The sequence below is a fragment of the Chlorocebus sabaeus genome, chromosome 20 (assembly GCF_047675955.1).
Source record: "Chlorocebus sabaeus isolate Y175 chromosome 20, mChlSab1.0.hap1, whole genome shotgun sequence".
NCBI lineage: Eukaryota > Metazoa > Chordata > Mammalia > Primates > Cercopithecidae > Chlorocebus > Chlorocebus sabaeus.
Genome location: NC_132923.1, coordinates 101,782,375 through 101,801,676, shown reverse-complemented (window position 1 = coordinate 101,801,676; position 19,302 = coordinate 101,782,375). Strand labels below are relative to the sequence as shown.

At 41.4% G+C, this 19,302-nt stretch overlaps 1 protein-coding gene and 1 non-coding gene across 14 annotated transcripts in view; both read left to right on the top strand.

The window, feature by feature from the left end:
- The window catches only part of ZMYM4 (zinc finger MYM-type containing 4), a 157,981-nt gene that overhangs the window by 25,700 nt on the left and 112,979 nt on the right, over window positions 1-19,302 (top strand). For 4 of the 13 annotated variants that reach the window (XM_037996906.2, XM_037996926.2, XM_073007494.1 and 1 more), the window contains one exon: window positions 4,195-4,256. The exons of the other annotated variants lie outside the window; for them this stretch is intronic. The gene's annotated coding sequence lies outside the window, so the exon portion shown is untranslated. The remainder of the gene's footprint in view (window positions 1-4,194; window positions 4,257-19,302) is intronic. 13 annotated transcript variants of the gene reach the window in all.
- LOC119626429 (small nucleolar RNA SNORA62/SNORA6 family) lies at window positions 18,868-19,019 on the top strand. The gene has a single exon (XR_005242588.1). It is a non-coding gene; the product is annotated as a small nucleolar RNA SNORA62/SNORA6 family (small nucleolar RNA).

Genomic DNA, 19,302 nt, shown 5'->3' with positions numbered 1-19,302 from the left:
GCCTCCTGAGTTCAAGCGATTCTCCTGCCTCAGCCTCCCAAGTAGCTGGGATTATACCTGCCACTGCACATGTCTAGTTTTTGTGTTTTTAGTAGATACAAGGTTTCACCATGTGTTGGTCAGGCTGGTCTTGAACTCCTGACCTCAGGTGATCCAACCCACCTTGGCCTCCCAAAGTGCTGGGATTACAGGCGTGAGCTACCATGCCAGGCCGTGATTGTTACTATTTAGCAGGCCCTTTTTGCACCACATTCTTGCTTTGATACCGTAGTATTTTTATTTAAGTCTTACAAGTAAAAGCAATTCTAAAGTTAGTTGGGAACTGAAGCCCAAGATAGAGATTGAGGCGAGTGAATGTGCACACAGACATTCAGACACACAAATTTAATTTTGTAGAAATCAGCAGACAGATAGCATCAGAAGACCTAAGAGAAAGCTTATCTTGGTTTAGTCTTTTGCTTTTGTTTTAGTTTTAGACACAGGGTCTTGGTATGTTGCCCAGGCTGGAATGCAGTAGCTATTCACAGGCGTGGCCCCACTACTGATCAGCATGGAAGTTGTGAACTGCTCCATTTCTGACCTGAGCCAGTTCACTCCTCCTTAGGTAACTTGGTGGTCTCCTGCACTTGGGAGGTTACCGTATTGAAGTCTTACATTGTGCAGACACCCATTCGGCATAGCTAGCACACTGTAGCCCAGAACTCCCGGGCTCGAGTGATCCTCCTGCCTCAGCCTCCCGAGTAACTGGGGCTATGGGCATATACCACATAGTGCAGCGGTTTAGTTGTTTTTTCTGAGACAGAGTCTTGCTCTGTTGCCCAGCCTGGAGTGCAACAGCATGGTCTCAGGCGGCTGCAACCTCCACCTCCTGGATTTAAGCAGTTCTCCTGCCTCACCCTCCCGAATAGCTGGGATTACACGCATCTGCCACCATGCCCAGCTAATTTTTTTGTATTTTTAGTAGAGACGAGGTTTCACCATGTTAGCTAGGCTGACCTCAGGTGATCCACTCGCCTCAGCCTCCCAAAGTGCTTAGATTATAGGCGTGAGCCACCGTGCCCTGCAGTTTAGTTGTTTTAATTAACAATGTGCTTTAGAACTCCCAGGGGAGTTCCCCCACTTCCCCACCTGCCTTCCCGCCTTTACAATATGAAAATGCCCAGGCCTTGTCTATTCTAGACCTTCTGAAATAGAACATGAGGGAGAAAGTGAAGTATTGTAGAGTAGGTACTGCTACCATAATAGAATCATGTCTGTGATACCATTAACTGTTTTTTTTTTTTTTTTTTTTTTGAAACAGGTTCTTGCTCTGTCACCCAGGCTGGAGCATGGTGGCATGATCATGACTTTCTACAGCCTCTAACCCCCAGGCTCAAGCAACCCTCCCACCTCAGCCTCCTGAGTAGCTGGGACTACAGGTGCACGCCACCATGCTTGGCTAATTTTTTTTTTCTCTATTTTTCGTAGAGACAGAGTCTTTCTATGTTACTTAGGCTGGTCTCAAAGTCCTGGGTTCAAATGATCCTCCTGCCTCAGCCTCCCAAAGTGCTAGGACTACAGGTGTGAACCACCATACCATGCCATTAACGTGGTTTTTGTTTTTGTTTTTGAGATGGAGTCTCGCTGTATCACCCAGGCTCTGCCTCCCAGGTTCAAGAGATTCTACTGCCTCCGCCTCCTGAGTAGCTGAGATTACAGGCAACGTGCCACCACAGCTGGCTAATGTTTGTATTTTTAATAGAGAGAAGGGGTTTTGCCATGTTGATCAGGCTGGTGTTGAACTCCTGACCTCAGGTGATTCATCTGCCTCGGCCTCCCAAAGTGCTAAGATGACAGGCATGAGCTGCTGCACCCGGCTGTTTTTTTTTTTTTTTAATGGATTAAGTGGAAATACAGATAGTATCTAATTCTGTTTCAGTAAGTTTCGATAGGCTAGCGCACATGAAATACCTATAGCATATCCAAGGTGGTAATTTCTCGAAGCAAAGGAGAAAGAGTAGAAGTCAAGGGTAGTGTTATGGGAGCCCTGGAGGTCAATGCTAGGAAGTGGGAATAAACATACTTTTTTTAGCCTTCCATTCTGTGGAACACTTGAATTATTTAAGAATCAGGCCAGGTGCGATGGCTCACACCTGTAATCCCAGCACTTTGGGAGGCCGAGGCAGGTGGATCACAGTCAGGAGATTGAGACCATCCTGGCTAATACAGTGAAACCCCGTCTCTACTAAAAATACAAAAAATTAGCCAGGCATGGTGGCACACGCCTGTGGTCCCAGCTACTTGGGAGGCTGAGGCAGGAGAATTGCTTGAACCCAGGAGGCAGAGGTTGCAGTGAGCCAAGATTGTACCACTGCACTCTAGCCTGGGTGACAGAGTGAGACTCTGTCTCAAAAAAAAAGAAAAGAATAAAAATGTTTGTTCCAATTATTTTTTCGTTCAGTCTTTTCTCTTGAAACTGACTGTGGCATATCTTAATAACTTCCTGGCTTCTTTATATGATCTTTATATGATCTTTTCATAGAATATGTGAAAACTCTGGGACTTGGGAAAAAATAGAGTGGTACATCATCATGTTCCTGGATGGAAAAACTCAGTATTACAAAAATATGTGTTCCATAAAATTAATTAAAATTAATATTATTACATTAAGTATCCCAGTGGGGGTTTAAAAAATTATTCTATTTGATGATATATAGGGCAGAATAATACGTGAAAGGCAAGACAATTTTGAATTAGAAGAATTATGAAGGCAGAGGGCAGTAGGGGAATATAGAACCTTGTTCTATGGTAGGGTCTTAAATATGATACTGGTATGGGAATGCTGAAATTGTTACAGATAAACAGATTCATGTCTATATAACAGTAGAGTATATAGATCATTCATATTTGGATGGTCTACTGGCCATTTTGGGGAAAAAGTTAGATCTTTTTCTTATTCCAAATGCCAATACATATCCTATCTGGGTTTAATACATGAATATAAGAAAATGAAACAAAGTACTGAAAGAAAATGTAGGTGAATATCTTGGGATGAGGAATGCCTTTCCAAGCATAAACAAAAAAATTAATTCAAAAGAATGAGATTTGATTACATTGAAAAATGGTCACATTTTGAAAAAGGTAAATGACTTTCAAATATCAGAGAACTGACTTTTCAGAACAAGGTATTGAACAGATAAAAACAATAGATAACCACTTCAGGAGTCATTTTAGATTCCACTGTGCTCCACATCCCTAATTTCTATTCCAGTCACCATTCTTGCTTTCATTCAACAAGTGTCTGAGTGCCTGTTATGCATGAGGAACCATTGTAGGTACGGAGGATACAGTAATGAATAAAATGGAGAAAATCTCTGCTCTATGGAGTTTACATTCCAGGGATGGGGTGGGAATAACTGCTAAACAAATAATTAATGTAGAACATTTTAAATGAAACATTTCTGTAGAGGAAGATAAAGCAGACAATAGAGATACAGTGTACTTTGGTGGAGGGGATATTGCAATTCTGAACAGTGGCAATTAAGCAAAGATCTGAAAGAAATGAGAAGTCATATGGGTATCTGATAGGAGGAACATTCCAGGTAGAAGGAACAGCATGGGCAAAGATTATGAGGCAGGAGAGTGTTGTATATGTTTTGTGAGCATCAAAGAGGCAGCACAAAGGCAGTAGCTGAACATGAGTGAGCAAGGTGGTGAATAACAGGAGATGAGGTCAGGGGAATAGCAGGATATAGATAATGTAGGGCCTTTTAAGGTCAGATAATTTGTTGCAGGGGCTGTTCTGTACATTGTAGGACATTTAAGCATCCCTAGTTTCTATCCACTAGATTTCAATAGCACCCCCAAGTTCTGACAACCAAAACTGCTTCCATACATTGCCAGATTTTCTAGATTTGGGGAGCAAAATTGCCCTGGTTGAGAACCACAGGTCTGCTAAATGGGTGCTTATTCCTTTGAGAAGACTTGGAGGAAGATTTATGGTATATATTTGCTGTAATGGTGCAGAGTCCTTCCTCAAGGGGACCCAGTCTGTCCTCAGTCAAGAGTCTCTGGCTGGGCCTGTGAATTGACTAGGTTTGGAAACTGGGCAAATGCCCCTGACTTGCATTGTGATAACTCAAGTTGGGTTTTGGCCACCAGATTTAGACATTTTTCTGTTATATAGATTAAACTACCCATCTATTTCATTCCTAGGAACATCGTGATCAATTAGCCACTGCCAAAGATCCCTGCTGGCCAAAACATTCTGATTACCGGTATGTCCCTGCTGTCCTTATCTTTGGGGTTAAATACTGCCATTTGGCCTCTGCTACTTTGGTATCCCATTATCCTTGGTGAAATCAAGGAGCCCATCTCAGTGGTGGCATTTTCTGCAGTTATCCCTGACCTACAAAGGAGAACAGCCACAGGACTTTTCAAAGATATGAGTGTTCCCCTTATTGACAGAATGACCCCTGGGCCTTCTCAGGGAATGTAGTTGGGTGGTAGGTGTGCAGGTTGCAGAGGATGAATCCACTTCAGGATTCCCTTTTCCAGATAGTGCCAGGGAAATCTGTCTCAGTCTTATTAAATGTAGGCTGTTGTTGACTCTAAGTTTCAGTCAACAACCAAGGAAGCCACTAGAGACACCTCCAGCTACACAAGCTAACATATTCAATTCAGAATCTGTAGTACATGCACCTCATATCAGTAAATTCTAACCACCTTAGTGTAATATCCTGAGACCCTGTTTTCACATGTCCCCCAGATTTCTGCTTTTGTATATTAGCAAAATCTTGGAATTTTTTGCCTTTAAAGCTGTCTCCTGTAAAGCTGTTTCCGTTTTGTGTACCTGTCCCCCTACAACATGCTGAGATTTGACCCTAGTTATGGCTCTAGTGATGACTGGGTTAGCTGTGGTTGGTTTTGAGGAGAATGAACGTCCTCTGGTAGGGCATCTACTGCACATAAGGATATCACATAATTTTCCAGCAAAAGAAGACTATTCTTTTTAGATACAGAGGGCAGGTGGAAGTCTGAAATTGTCAGTTTCATTCTGATCCAACCAGATATTCCCATTTGAAATTTCAAGGTCCCATTATTTCCCAATAATTGCTCTTACTTTTTCTTTTTCTTTTTTTTTTTGAGATGAGAGTTTCACTCTTATTGCCCAGGCTGGAGTGCAGTGACGCCATCTTGGCTTACTGCAGTCTCCACCTCCCAGGTTTAGGCGATTCTACTGCCTCAGCCTCCTGAGTAGCTGGGATTACAGGCCTGCGCCACCATACCCTGCTAACGTTTGCATTTTTAGCAGAGATGGAGTTTCGCCATGTTGGTCAGGCTGGTCTTGAACTCCTGACAGGTGATCCACCTGCCCTGGCCTCCCAAAGTGCTGGGATTACAGGCGTGAGCCATCATGCCTGGCCTGCTCTTACTTTTTCTTTTCTTTTTTTTTGAGATGGAGTCTCACTCTGTCTGCTTTTACTTTTGCACAATAAACTTGGCAAGACTGAATTCAACTAATTTTGTCATTCAGCAGTTTGCACAATTAAATTTTGCATTTGATTTTCAGCAATATCAACCTGTGGTTATATAAGAATTAAGATTATTAATACAAAAATGAGCCAGGCATGGTGGCTTACACCTGAGGGTGAGATGGGAGGATGGTTTGAGCTTGGGAGGCAGAGGTTGCCATGAGCCGAGGTTGCAGTGAGCTGAGATCACGCCATGCACTCCAGCCTGGGTGCTTGTCACAAAAAATATATGTATATTTAAGGTTGTCATGAAAGGTCTCTCTTTGACTGTGACTTGAGTTGACTTAATGGACTTGAACTTGTTATTTTCATCAGAAATGCACAAGAGCACTTAGAGAATTCATCTCATATAACAGACTTTGTAGTCATCATTACTGCTTTACTAGTTAAGTTCAATAGCCATTTGGATTCCCAAGGTACTTGCTTTAGTTGGCATTTCATCATCACCAACCACAGGTGATAGCCTGATTAACTGTGATGCCCCTGAATATGTGGGATTATTACCAAACTAGTTCCTGCTTGAGCCTTATACTCAAGCCCAAGAACACAACGAAAACCAATTCTGAATCCCATCTTTGTGTGCCTGTCTCCTATGACCAGTGCCACTACCAATCTTGTATTAGAGGACAGAAACCACACAGTAATTTGAATATGGAAAGTTTAACATAAAGAATTATTTACCGTTAATGGGGAATTAACTCTAACGCATAAAGAGAACGCTAAAGATGCAGAATAACAGTAGAGGGAGCGGCCACTACCTCTAGGTCTGAGGCAGAGTAACAAGGGTGGAATAAATCTGAATGATGGCCAGTCCACCAGCTTCAAGGCTGAGATTCGGATCTAGTTGGAGAAGGTGTGGTCCACTGGATGCTGGAAACATTTGAGGTGCGGCAGGCTTTTGCTGGCAATTACAAAATGCCCCTCTGGGGTGCCAATAAAAGTCAGTAGGATGGTGAGTCCCTCATCTCTACGGAAAATAAAAACATTAGCTGGACATACTGTTGCTCAGCTACTTGGGAGGCTGAGGTGTAAGGATTGCTTGAGTGCAGGAGAACAAGGCTGCAGTGCACTTGTTGTGTTTGTAGCACAACACTCCAGCCTGGGCAACAGAGGATACTGTGTCTCAAAAAAAATCACTAGGAAGCCGCTTGCTGAATCTGGTTAAGAAGCCAACTGGGACACTGGCAAAATTCTCTGGGAATTCTGTCTCCCATAGGGGTGCTGCTGAAACTTGCAGGGTAGCTGCTCTCTGGAGTGCTGACAAAACTTGTCAGGAAACTAGTCATGCATGTGTTCCTGTGTCACTGAGACTTGTTGGGGAGTTGGTCCCTGGGAGGGCCATTTGGAGTCCTGCACACCTCCACTGGAGCAAGCCAGCTAGAGAACAGTGTAACAGGAAGAGAAGCCCCTTCCTTCTGGAGTATTCCTCCAGTGCCATCTACTGACAAAGGTTAACATTGTGCCAGCTGGCAAAGGAGGAAGTTTTACAGAGTCCATCCCCGTTACGTAAAGCAGGGCAGAGAAGAATGGGTTTGGAGTTGAGAGGCAATCCATTTATGACTGGTGAGAACCCACATAGTTACATTGCCATACTCTTCATTCCTTAGGGTAGACGCTTGTTTTCATATGCTGAAGGACTTTCCTTTAATACCTCTCTTGTAGTACTGGTCTGGTAGTGATGAATTCTCCTGTTTCTGAACAACTGTTTATTTTGCCTTCAGTTTTGAAAGTTTTTTGTTTGTTTGTTTGTTTGTTTAAAAAAACAGAGTCTTGCTATGTTGCCCAGGCTGAACTCAAATTCTTGAGCTCAGGTGATCCTCCCGCCCCAGCCTCTTGAATAGCTGGGATTACAGGTGTGATGCACCACCACGCCTGGTGTAGTTTTGAAAGGTATTTTTGCAGGATTTTGAATTCTAGGTTGACATTTTCCTTTACTTTCAGTACTTTAAAGATGTTGCTCCTATACCTTCTGGATTGCTTTGTTACCAATGGAAGGTGTCCAGGTTCTTGGCGTCTTGAACAAAGAATTGGACAAAATGCACAAAGTGGGAAAAGAATGAAGCAAAAACAGAGATTTATTGAAAATGAGAATACACTTCACAGTGTGGGAGCCAGTTGGAGCATGGGGCTCAAGGGTGCCATTACACAATTTTCTCAGATTTAAATACTCTTTAGAGGTTTCCCATTGGTTATCTGGTGTACACACTATGTAAATGAGGTAGTGGCCACCAATGAGAGGCTAAAGTTAAGTTACAAATGTTACACCCTATGCAAGCCTCTGGTTGTGGAAAGCAACTAGTCAGAGGCTAAAGTGAAGTTACAAAGTTACACTTCTATGCAAACAAAGACTTTGCCGGGAATCAGTCTGATTAGTTGCCTGATAGGTTGTGGAAAGGAACCAACCAAAGACTAAAGTGAAGTTACAAAGTTACACTCTTATGCAAACGTCTGATTGGTTGCAGAAAGCAATCAACAGAGATTTTTTTGTTTGTTTTTTTAGACGGAGTCTTGCTGTGCTCTGTTGCCCAGGCTGGAGTGCAGTGACACGATCTTGGCTCACTGCAAGCTCCGCCCCCTATGTTCATGCCATTCTCCTGCCTCAGCCTCCCAAGTAGCTGGGACTACAGGTGCCCGCCACCACACCCAGCTAATTTTTTTATATTTTTAGTAGAGATGGGTTTTCACAGTGTTTGCCAGGATGGTCTCCATCTCCTGACCTCGTGATCCACCCACCTCGGTCTCCCAAAGCGCTGGGATTACAGGCGTGAGCCACAGTGCCCAGCAACAGAGATTCTTTCAATTTTCCATCTGCCACATAGAAAAAGAGTGGGGTTTGCAAAGGGAGTAGCCTCCAGTTGTTTTGTTTTTTAGGTGTGGAAATTTGTGGTTTTCCTTTTGATTTAGCTCTGGTAAGTCAGTGTGAATTGGCCTTAGGTTCCCTGCCTCCAGATTCTATTTTCCTGCCTCAGCATTGGCTCTATGAGTCTACTGTTACTATTTTTGTTGCTTTGGATGTAATACCATTTTCCCCTTAGCTGCATTTAAGAATTCTCTATCACTTTTTATCAGGAATTTGATTATGCCTTTATGCCTTGGTATGGTTTATTTCAAACTTTTGCCCAGGGTTCATTGAGCATTCTGATTCTGTAAGTATACAGCTTTCATAAAATTGGGAAGTTTTGGCCATTATATTTTCAAAATCTTTTTGTCTTCTCACTAAGCATATTTATTGACTCCAGTTATATGCACATTATATCACTTGATGTTGTTCCATAGCTCACTAATTTTCTTTAGCCTTTTTTCTCTTTTTATTTTGGACTATTTCTTTTGCTGTATGTTCTAATTCACCAATCTTCTGCAGTGTATAATTTTCTCTTATTTCCATTCTGTGTAATTTTCATCTTAGACATTGGGTTTTTCATCTCTAAGTTCAGTTTGGGTCCTTTTTATATATATCTGTGTGTCTCCTTAGTATGTTCATTCTTTCACCTCTACCTTCTTCAATATTTGGAATATATTTATAGTTCTTTTAATAGTCTACTAGTTTTATCATTTGTATCATTTCTGGATCTGTTTTTTCTGTTGATTAACCTTTTTCATTATAAATTTGCTATTCTTGCTTTTTTGCATGCTTGGTAGCTTTTGATTGAATGCTAGACATTGTAACCTCTACCTAGTTGGGTGCAGAGCTTAAAAAATTCCCTTAACTGTTCTCAAACTTTGTTCTGGGATACAGTAAAGTTACTAGAAACAGATATTTTTGGTACCCTTTATCCCTGCCTTTAAAAAAAAAAAAAATAAGATAAACAGATCTTTTTGAGGCTTACTTTTAATCTTTGTTAGGTGGTGGCACCAGAATAGCTTCTTGGCGAAAGCTAATTTTATCCTACTGCTGACTTAGTACCCTATTGAATATTTGATGCCCCATGTGATACCCCATGTGTTAGAAGGTCTTTTCCTTCTGGGCTGAGTGCGGTGGCTCACACCTGTAATCCCAGCACTTTAGGAGGCTGAGGTGGGCGGATCACTTAAGGTCAGGTGTTCAAGACCAGCCTGGCCAACATGGTGAAACCTCGTCTCTACTCAAAGTACAAAATTAGCCGGGCGTGGTAGTGGGCGCCTGTAGTCCCAGCTACTCAGGAGACTGAGGCAGGAGGATCAGTTGAACCTGGGAGGTGAAGGCTGCAGTGAGCCAAGATCATGCTGCTGCACTCCAGCCTGGGTGACAGAGTGAGAGGCTATTTCAAAAAACAAACAAACAAAAAAGTGTTTTCCTTCTGGCTGATGGGACATGAACTATTTCAGGCCCTGTATAAACTCTAGGAATTGTTCTGCCCGCTTTGTTCAGGTGACTGTTTCACTGGCCTCCGTGGTTTCTTCTCTTACTTGTACTTAGCTGAAGACTAGAGGAGAGTCCTCTGCAGATCTCTGGACTTCTCAGTGTATCTCTCTCCTTTTTAGTATTCTGCTATGTGAATTCTGACCTCTTTGATGTCTGCTAACTGTGAACCCTATTTCCTCAACTTTGGGAGATTGCCAGGCTCCATTTAGGTTTACTCTGTATGCTTTGTGGCCTGGAAACTCTCCAGACTGTAAACTGGGGCAATGATAGGACTCACCTCATTTGTTTCTCTTCTCTCAGAGCTTACTGTTCTATTCTGCCTGTTAAATGCCTGAAAAACTTACTTCATATATTTTGTCTGACCTTTTAGTTGTTTAAGGCAGGAAGGTAAATCCAGTCTCTGTTACTTCTTAATAGCCGAAAAGTTGAAGTCCTGTTCCATTTGTTTTTGTTGTCTGAGCTCAGTCTCTAGAACAAGGGTCAGCAAGCTGTAGCTCACAGGCCAAATTCTAGTTGGTAGCCTATTTTTGTATTATCCACAAGGTAAAAATGGCTCTTGCTTTTTTTTTTTTTTTTTTTTTTTTAATTTTTTTTGAGACAGGGCCTTGCTGTGTTACTCAAGCCAGGGTTCAGTGACACCATCACAGCTCACTGCAGCCTTGACCCCTGGGCTCAATAGATCCTCCTGCCTCAGCCTCTAGAGAAGCTGTGACTACAGGCCTGTGCCAGCAGACTGGCTAATTTGACTTTTTTTTTTTTTTTGAGGTGGAGTCTAGCTCTGTTGTCCAGGCTGGAGTGCAGTGGTGCAATCTCAGCTCACTGCAAGTTCCGCCTCCTGGGTTCATGCCATTCTTCTGCCTCAGCCTCCCAAGTAGCTGGGACTACAGGCGCCCACCACCATGCCCGGCTAATTTTTTGTATTTTTAGTAGAAACGGGGTTTCACCGTGTTAGCCAGGATGGTCTCGATCTCCTAACCTCGTGATCCACCCACCTCGGCCTCACAAAGTGCTGGGATTACAGGTGTGAGCCACAACGCCCAGCCTAATTTGACTATTTTTTGTAGAGATGGGGTCTTTCTATGTTGCTAAGTCAGTCTCAAACTCCTGGGCTTAAGTGATCCTCCAGCCTTCACCTCCTAAAGTGCTGGGATTACAGGTGTAAGCTACTGCACCCAGTCTGACTTTTGCATTTTAAAGAGCTGTTTTTAAAAAAGAGAGCCTGATGTGGTGACTCATGCCTGTAATCTCAGCTATCTCAGCTACTCTGGAGGCTGGAGGTGGGAGGATTGCTTGAGGCCTGGAGTTTGAGACCAGCCTGAGCAATATAGGATAACACTGTCTCCTTCAAAAAAAAAAAAAGGCCAGGACATAGTGACCACACCTATCTATATTCCTAGCTCCACCAGAGGTTGAGGTGGGAGGATCACTTGAGTCTAGGAGTTCGAGTCCAGCCTGGGAAACCTGGCAAAAAAAAAAACCCTTTTCTTTGCAAAAAATCCAAAAATTAGTTAGGTGTAGTGGTGGTTGCCTGTAGTGCCAGCTACTCTGGAGGCTGAGGTGGGAGGATCAGTTGAACTTGGGAGGTTGAGGCTGCAATGAGCTGTCATGGTGCCACTACACTCCCGCCTGGTGACAGAGGGATACCTGTTTCAAAAAAAAAAAAAAAAAAAAAAAGAAAAGAAAAAGAAAAAATTGCTTGCAGTATTTATTTTCCTTGTAATGTCTGTAGGTTTGTAGTGGTGTTCCCTCTTTCATTCCTGGTATTGGCAGTTTGTAGGTGTTTTTTTTTTTTTTTTTTTTGAGATGGAGTCACCCAGGCTGGAGTACAGTGGCACAACCTCAGCTCACTGCAACCTCCGCCTTCTTGGTTCAAGCAATTTTCCTGCCTCACCCTCCCAAGTAGCTGGGACTATAGGCACACACCATCACACTGAGCAAATGTTTGTATTTTTAGTAGAGACAGGGCTTTGCCATGTTGGCCAGGCTGGTCTCAAACTCCTGACCTCAAGTGATACATGCCTGAGCCATGGCGCCCAGCCTATATTGATCTTTTGATAGAACTCATTTTTGGTTTCACTTATTTTTATGCTGTTCTTAATTTTCTATTTAATTTGATTTTGCTTTTATCATTATTTGATTGATTTTTGCTTTTATCATTATTTCCTTCTTTCCACTTATTTTGGGTTTACTTTGCTTTCTTTTCCTAGCTTCTTGATTTGGCATCCTTCTTTAAGTTATATCGATAGCTTATAGTTTAAAGCTATAGACATTTCTAAGCCCTGTTTTAAGTGCATCCCCAAACTCTTAGTAAGTTGTGTTTTTATTATCATTCAGTTCAAAATATTTACTGAGTTTTCTCTGATTTATTTTTCTGCTTACATTACCATACAGTTTCTTTTTTTTTTCTTTTGTTTCCTTTTTTTTTTTTGAAACGGAGTCTTGCACTGTCGCCTGGGCTGGAGTGCAATGGCGTGATCTTGGCTTACTGCAACCTCTGCCTCCCGGGTTCATGTGATTCTCCTGCCTCAGCTTCCTGAGTAGCTGGGATTACAGGTGCACACCACCACACTGGGCTAATTTTTTGTATTTTTAGTAGAGATAGGGTTTTGTTATGTTGACCAGGCTGGTCTCGAACTCCTGACCTAGTGATCTGCCTGCCTCGGTCTCCCAAAGTGCTGGGATTACAGGCATGAGCCACCGTGCCCGGCCATACAGTTTCTTTAGAAGTGTGCTTAATTTCTAATTTTTTATTTTTTATTTTTTATTTTTTTTTTATTTTTTTTTGAGACGGAGTCTCGCTCTGTCGCCCAGACTGGAGTGCAGTGGCGCGGACTCTGCTCACTGCAAGCTCCGCCTCCCGGGTTCGAGCCATTCTCCTGCCTCAGCCTCCCGAGTAGCTGGGACTACAGGCACCGCCACCACGCCCGGCTAATTTTTTGTATTTTTTAGTAGAGACGGGGTTTCACCGTGTTAGCCAGGATGGTCTCGATCTCCTGACCTCATGATCCGCCCGTCTCGGCCTCCCAAAGTGCTGGGATTACAGGCTTGAGCCACCGCGCCCAGCCAATTTCTAATTTTTGATACTGTAATTATCTTGTTTTTTAGTGATTTCAAATTTAATACCACTGAGGTCAGAGAATATGTTTTCTGTTATTTCAGTTATTTGATTTTTGTTTCCTTTTTTTTTTTCTTTGAGACGGGTTCTGGCTCTGTTGTCCAGGCAGGGGTGCAATGACTCGATTGTAGCTTACTGCAACCTCTGCCTCCTGTGCTTAAACCATCCTCCCACCTCAGCCTCCTAAGAGTAGCTGTGACTATAACATGTGCCACCATGCCTGGCTAATTTTTTTTTTTTTTTTTTTTTTTTTTTTTTTTTAAGATACAGGGTTTCACGGTGTTGCCCAGGCTGGTCTCCAGCTTCTGGCCTCAAGCAATATTCTCACCTTGGCCTTCCAAAGTAATAGGATTACAGGTGTGAACAACTACTCCCAGCCTCAATTATTTGATTTTTATCGATGCTCCTTTTTTATGGTCCAGCATATAGTGTATCTTGGTGCCCCCAAAAGTAAACTTTATTTATTGTATTATTATTTTTTGAGACAGAGGCTTGCTCTGTCAGCAGACTGGAGTGCTGTGACGCAATCTCGGCTTACTGCAACTTTCGATTCCCTGGTTCAAGCGATTCTCCTGCCTCAGCCTCCCGAGTAGCTGGTATTACAGGAATGCGCTACTACGACCGGCTAGTTTTTGTATTTTTAGTAGAGATAGGGTTTCACCATATTGGCCAGGATGGTCTCGATCTCCTGACCTCGTGATCCGCCCACCTTGGCCTCCCAGAGTGCTGTGATTACAGGCGTGAGCAGATGTGCCCGGCCCACAAGTAAACTTTAAAAAGTGCACACCACAGTTATTAGGTGTAGTGTTTCTATAAATATCACTTGGGTCAAGTTTGTTGGTAGGACTGTTAAAATCGTCTGTGTCTCACTTGATTTTTTGTCTTGTTCTAACAACTGACAGAACTATAAATCTGCAGTCACAGTTGGAGATTTTACTTATCCCTTTAATTCTGTTTTTTGCTTCATATATTTTGAAGTTGTATTGTTAGTTGCTTCACATGTAGAGTTATGTCTTGTTGATGATCATATTTAGTGACTATTCTTTTTTCTTTCTTTTTTCTTTTTTTTTTTTTTTTAATATTTTTCCTCAAGTGATCTCTCAGCCTCCCAAAGTGTTGGGATTACAGACTTGGGCCACCATGCTTGGCCGAGTGACTCTATTCTTGTCATGTTTTCTATTTTTTTTTTTTGGAGACAGTGTCTTGCTCTGTCACCCAGGCTGGAGTGCAGTGGCGTAATCATACCTTACTGCAGCCTTGAACTCCTGGGCTCAAGCAGTCCTCCCATCTCAGCCTCCCAAGTAGCTGGAACTACAGGTACACACCACTGTGCCTGGCTGAGTTTTCTTATTTTTTGCAGAGATGAGGTCTTTCTTGCTTTGTTGCCCAGGCTGGTCTCTAACTCCTGGCCTCAAGTGATCGTCCTTCCTTTGCCTCCCAAAGTGTTGGGATTACAGGTGTGAGCCACTGTGCTGGGTGTATACTTTCTCTTTAGGCCTACTATATCTGAGATTAATGTGGTTATATGTAATATCAGGGTTTTTTTATGCTTAGTGTTTGGATTGATATGTGTTACCCTCCCCACCCTCTGACTTTCAGTCTATGTCTCTATGTGGGTTTTGCCTTTTTCTCCAGTCCAACAGTTTGTAATTGTTGTGTTTATTCCTTTTAGACTTAATGTAGTAATTACATAGTTGGATTTAAGTCTTTTGTCTTATTTGTGTCTTATTGATGCCATTTGTTCTTTATTCTTGCGTTATTGTAGGTAGATTGCATTTTTTTTTTTTTTTTTACTGTTCTGAGTATTTAGATGTATTCCGTTGTATTTAGAGGTTATTGTAAAGATTACAGCATGCATCTTTTAAGTTATTATCTTTAAAAATTACATCATTTATAGAACCTGTAGAATAGTATATTTCACTTATCTCTCTTCCTTCCTTTTTCCCCACCATATTTTAGGCCCTTGTCTTATATTTTCCTTCTATGAATGCTTATTTTTTAAGTATCAGTAAGCTCTCATGAATTCGTTAATCAGTGTGTCATGATCCATTGTTACCAGTATTCACTTTGATACTCAAATTATCCCATATTCAGGCAGTGGGAGCCCCTCTAACCTACCTTCTTTTTGTTTTGTTTCATTTTATTTTTAAAAATATCCATTAGTTTTTTGGTCTTTACTTAGTTTTTAACACAATAAGATGTTCCAGAGCGATCTTTTAAATTCTTTAATCACATTATGGCTCTACTTAAAATTTTTCAGTGGCTTTCTGCTAACCATATGATAAAGTTTAAAATCATTCAAGGTTGGGCATATGTGGTCCTGATTATATATCTAGTTTTATGTCTTGTTTCTTTCACACCTATACTCCATTTCTTCTGTTGTGGACCTCCTCCACTAAAACTTTCTTACCTTTTCCTATAGCACATGCTTTTTCATCCTTCTAGTCTAATGGATGCCTTTTAAATTTATAGACTAGGTTAAGTCACTGCTAAATAAATTCAATAGCATTTTCTTCTTCCCATGATACCATTCATCTAACTGTGTAATTGTTTGTGTAATATCTGTATTTTCTGATAAACTGTGAAAAGTACAGAAATGCTTCATTTTCAGATCTGTTTTAACATAGTTTTAATGTAGACTAGCACAGTTTGTACCTGATTTGTAGCAGGCAAATATGCAATAAGTAACTGTTGGCTAACTGACTGAACTGGGCGTGTTAACTCTCTGAATGTCCTTGAGTGATTTCTTTTTCCTCATCTCTGAAATGAGAGATCTCTGTTAATACTAAATTATCTTTAAACTTACTTTCATGTTTTGAATTCTTAGTAGTATCATTTAGTAGGAATGATAGAGAGACTAACTGAATTTGAACATAAAAGTCCACATTAGAGTAAGGGGAGAAAACACTGGATTGGTAGTGAAAACTTGGTAGGTTTAGGTTTTAATGCTACACAGTTTAGAAAGCTTTCAGGGTGTGAATGCACTGCAAAAACCCCTGTACCTTGCTTGGTACAGTGTCTGGCTCTGACATCACATGGGTACCCTTGGACAAACAGAATTTACTTAGAAGGTAAATGATGTTTTTCTGTGTATCTGCAAACACAAGTAGTACTTTAAATAATTGTTTTTAAAAAACTAAAAATTTTTTTTTTTATTATTATTTTTTGAGATGAAGTCTTGCTCCTGTCCCCCAAGCTAGAGTGCAATGGCATGATCTTAGCTCACTGCAACCTCCGCCTCCCGGGTTCAAGCGATTCACCTGCCTCAGCCTCCCAAGTAGCTGGGATTACAGGCACCTGCCACCACACCTGGCTAACTTTTTATTTTTTTGAGATGGAATCTCGATATCACCCAGGCTGGACTGCAGTGGCTCAATCTCGGCTCACTGCAACCTCCACCTCCTGGGTTCAAGCAATTATCCTGCCTCAGCCTCCTGAGTAGCTGGGACTACAGCATGTGTCACCACACCTGGCTAATTTTTGTATTTTTAGTAGAAATGGGGTTTCGCCATGTTGGCCAGGCTGGTCTTGTACTCCTGACCTCAAGTGATCCACCTGCCTCTTCCCAAAGTGCTGGGATTATTAGGCATGAGCCACTGCACCTGACCATAGTACTGAATTTTAAGACAGTTTATTCACTTAATAATATGTATAGAGTACCTACTGTGTCCCACACAAATGAAATATGATGGTATATACAAACATATAGACAGACATATCACATGCTAGGTGCTTGAGAAATAGTTCATTCATTCATTGAGAAACTTCAGACTTTTAGGCCCAATCTCTCGTAATTTGGTGATTGAGCTGGTCTAGAACCCTAGTTGCCTGAACTAGTCTATTTTAGTGTTCTACTTGAAGTACTAGAATCAAAATGAGTTTTCGTAGTTAAGAGTGGATGATAAGACCGGGTGTGGTGGTTTACACCTATAATCCCAACTCTTTGGAAGACCAAGAAGGATGAATCACTTGAGCTTAGTAGTTCGAGACCATCCTGGGCAACATGGCGAAACCCTGTCTCTACCAAAAATACAAAAATTAGCTGGGCATGGTGGCACATGCCTGTAGTCCCAGCAACTCAGGAGGCTGAGGTGGGAGGTTTGCTTGAGCCTGGGGGGTGGAGGTTGCAGTGAGCTGAGATCACACCAGTGCACTCCAGCCTGGGTGACAGAGTGAGACTCTGTCTCAGAAAACAAAACAAAGAAAGTGGATGATAAAAGGAAATTTTTTGCTTTTGGAAGATTCATGCAAAACAATAATACCAAATAATTGACATAGCAAGTTAAAAGATTAGAGCAGACAGCCTTGTTTGAAAGAGGAAAAGTGGTGTAAGTGACAGAAAATGGAAGACATAATAGAATGGTATGTGAATCTGGGGAGAAATGGTTGATGGGTTTGAGAGAGGTTCTATAGTACAGATGACTTCCTGACTAAATATGGATGCCAACCTCATTGAATCTGAGAAATGAAATAAGATGACTTAATTGTTGACATTTTATAATATTAATTTTATAATTTTGGTTATACATGGTACAAGTTGGGGGATCTTTATGAAAATGAGTTATTTAAATAAACTTTCTTCTTTGAATGCATTTTTGTAAATTTAGCTTATTTCTTTGATATAGACAGAAATGTTTTTCTTAAATTTTAAGAATAGCTTTATTTTTGCATTATGTATTCAACAAACACATATTTGTCCTTTAAATTGTGCTGAGCATTGCCTTAGACTTGTTCCTTAGACTTGTAAGGAAAGGATAAAATTGTTTTAGGTAATTGAGCAATAAAGAATTTAGAATAATTTGGTGTAGGCCAGGTGCAGTGGCTCACGCCTGTATTCCCAGCACTTTGGGAGGCCGAGGTGGGTGGATCACGAGGTCAGAGATCGAGACTATCCTGGCTAACACGGTGAAACCCCATCTCTACTAAAAATACAAAAAATTAGCCAGGCATGGTGGCGGGTGCCTGTAGTCCTAGCTACTCAGAAGGCTGAGGCAGGAGAATGGCATGAACCTGGGAGGCTGAGTTTGCAGTGAGTGGAGATCACGCCACTGCACTCCAGCCTGGGCGACAGAGCAAGACTCTGTCTCAAAAAAAAAAAAAAAAAAAAAAAGAACAATTTGGTCTAATATTTGGCTTTGTACTGATCATTTATGTGTGTGTAATGATTATATATTCAGAAAGGGGAGATTATACATAAGAAACTGTAGGTTATCCTGTTTCATCTATCTCTTTAAAAGCCTTGTAATTGTTTTGTTAGTAAATTTTTAGGGATGGTTTGGGGAAGGCAGTTGTCTGCCATTATAATTACACTTTATATTTGAGATTTAAAAATACTTTACAGTGATTGCTTGAGCCCAGGAGCTTGAGGCTACAGTGAGCTATGATCGCACCACTGTAGTCCAAATCCAGCCTGGCCGACAGAGTGAGACTCTGTCTTTAAAAAAAAAAACACAAAAAAAACTCTAGAATATTCTGATTTATTTACTTTTCAAATAATTCTATAAGAGAACTATATTTAAGGGACATCTTCTTAAAGAAACAAGTATTTTGTGGGTTTTTTTTTTTTTTTTTTGAGACAGTTTCACTCTTGTTGCCCAGGCTCTAGAGTGCAATGGCATGATCTTGGCTCCCTGCAACCTCCACCTCCCAGGTTCAAGCGATTTTCCTGCCTCAGGCCTCCCGAGTAGCTGAGATTAAGGTGCCCACCATCACGCCCAGCTAATGTTTGTATTTTTTTTTTAGTAGAGACGGGGTTTCACCACGTTGGCCAGGTTGGTCTCGAATTCCTGACTTAAGTGATCTGCCTGCCTCAGCCTCCCAAAGTGTTGGGATTACAGGCGTGAGCCACCGCATCCGACCATTTTGTGGTTATCTTTGAATGTGTTACTTTTATTATAAAGGCAACATTGTTGTAAATGATTTCAAAGATTTAAAAAGGTATAAGCTTACAAGTGTAGGTAGTGTGCTATGTGAGGGGCAAGTTTTTCACTAACATCACAAGGGGCTCTGATCCAGTGAGTGGAGTTTGTTAGTAATTTTTGATACAAGTGAAAATAGATAAATAAAAATAAAAAGGTATACAGAAAAGATAAAAATCTCTTGTAATTTTACTACTCACTGCATTTACAATTATACATAAATTTATCTTGCATACATATGTATTTCAATTTTTAAATGAATGTATGCTAAAATTCCTTTTTTTTCTTTTTATGTGTTGTTTGTCTCTGTTTAAAGATTGTTGTTGGCCGGGCGCGGTGGCTCAAGCCTGTAATCCCAGCACTTTGGGAGGCCGAGACGGGCGGATCACAAGGTCAGGAGATCGAGACCATCCT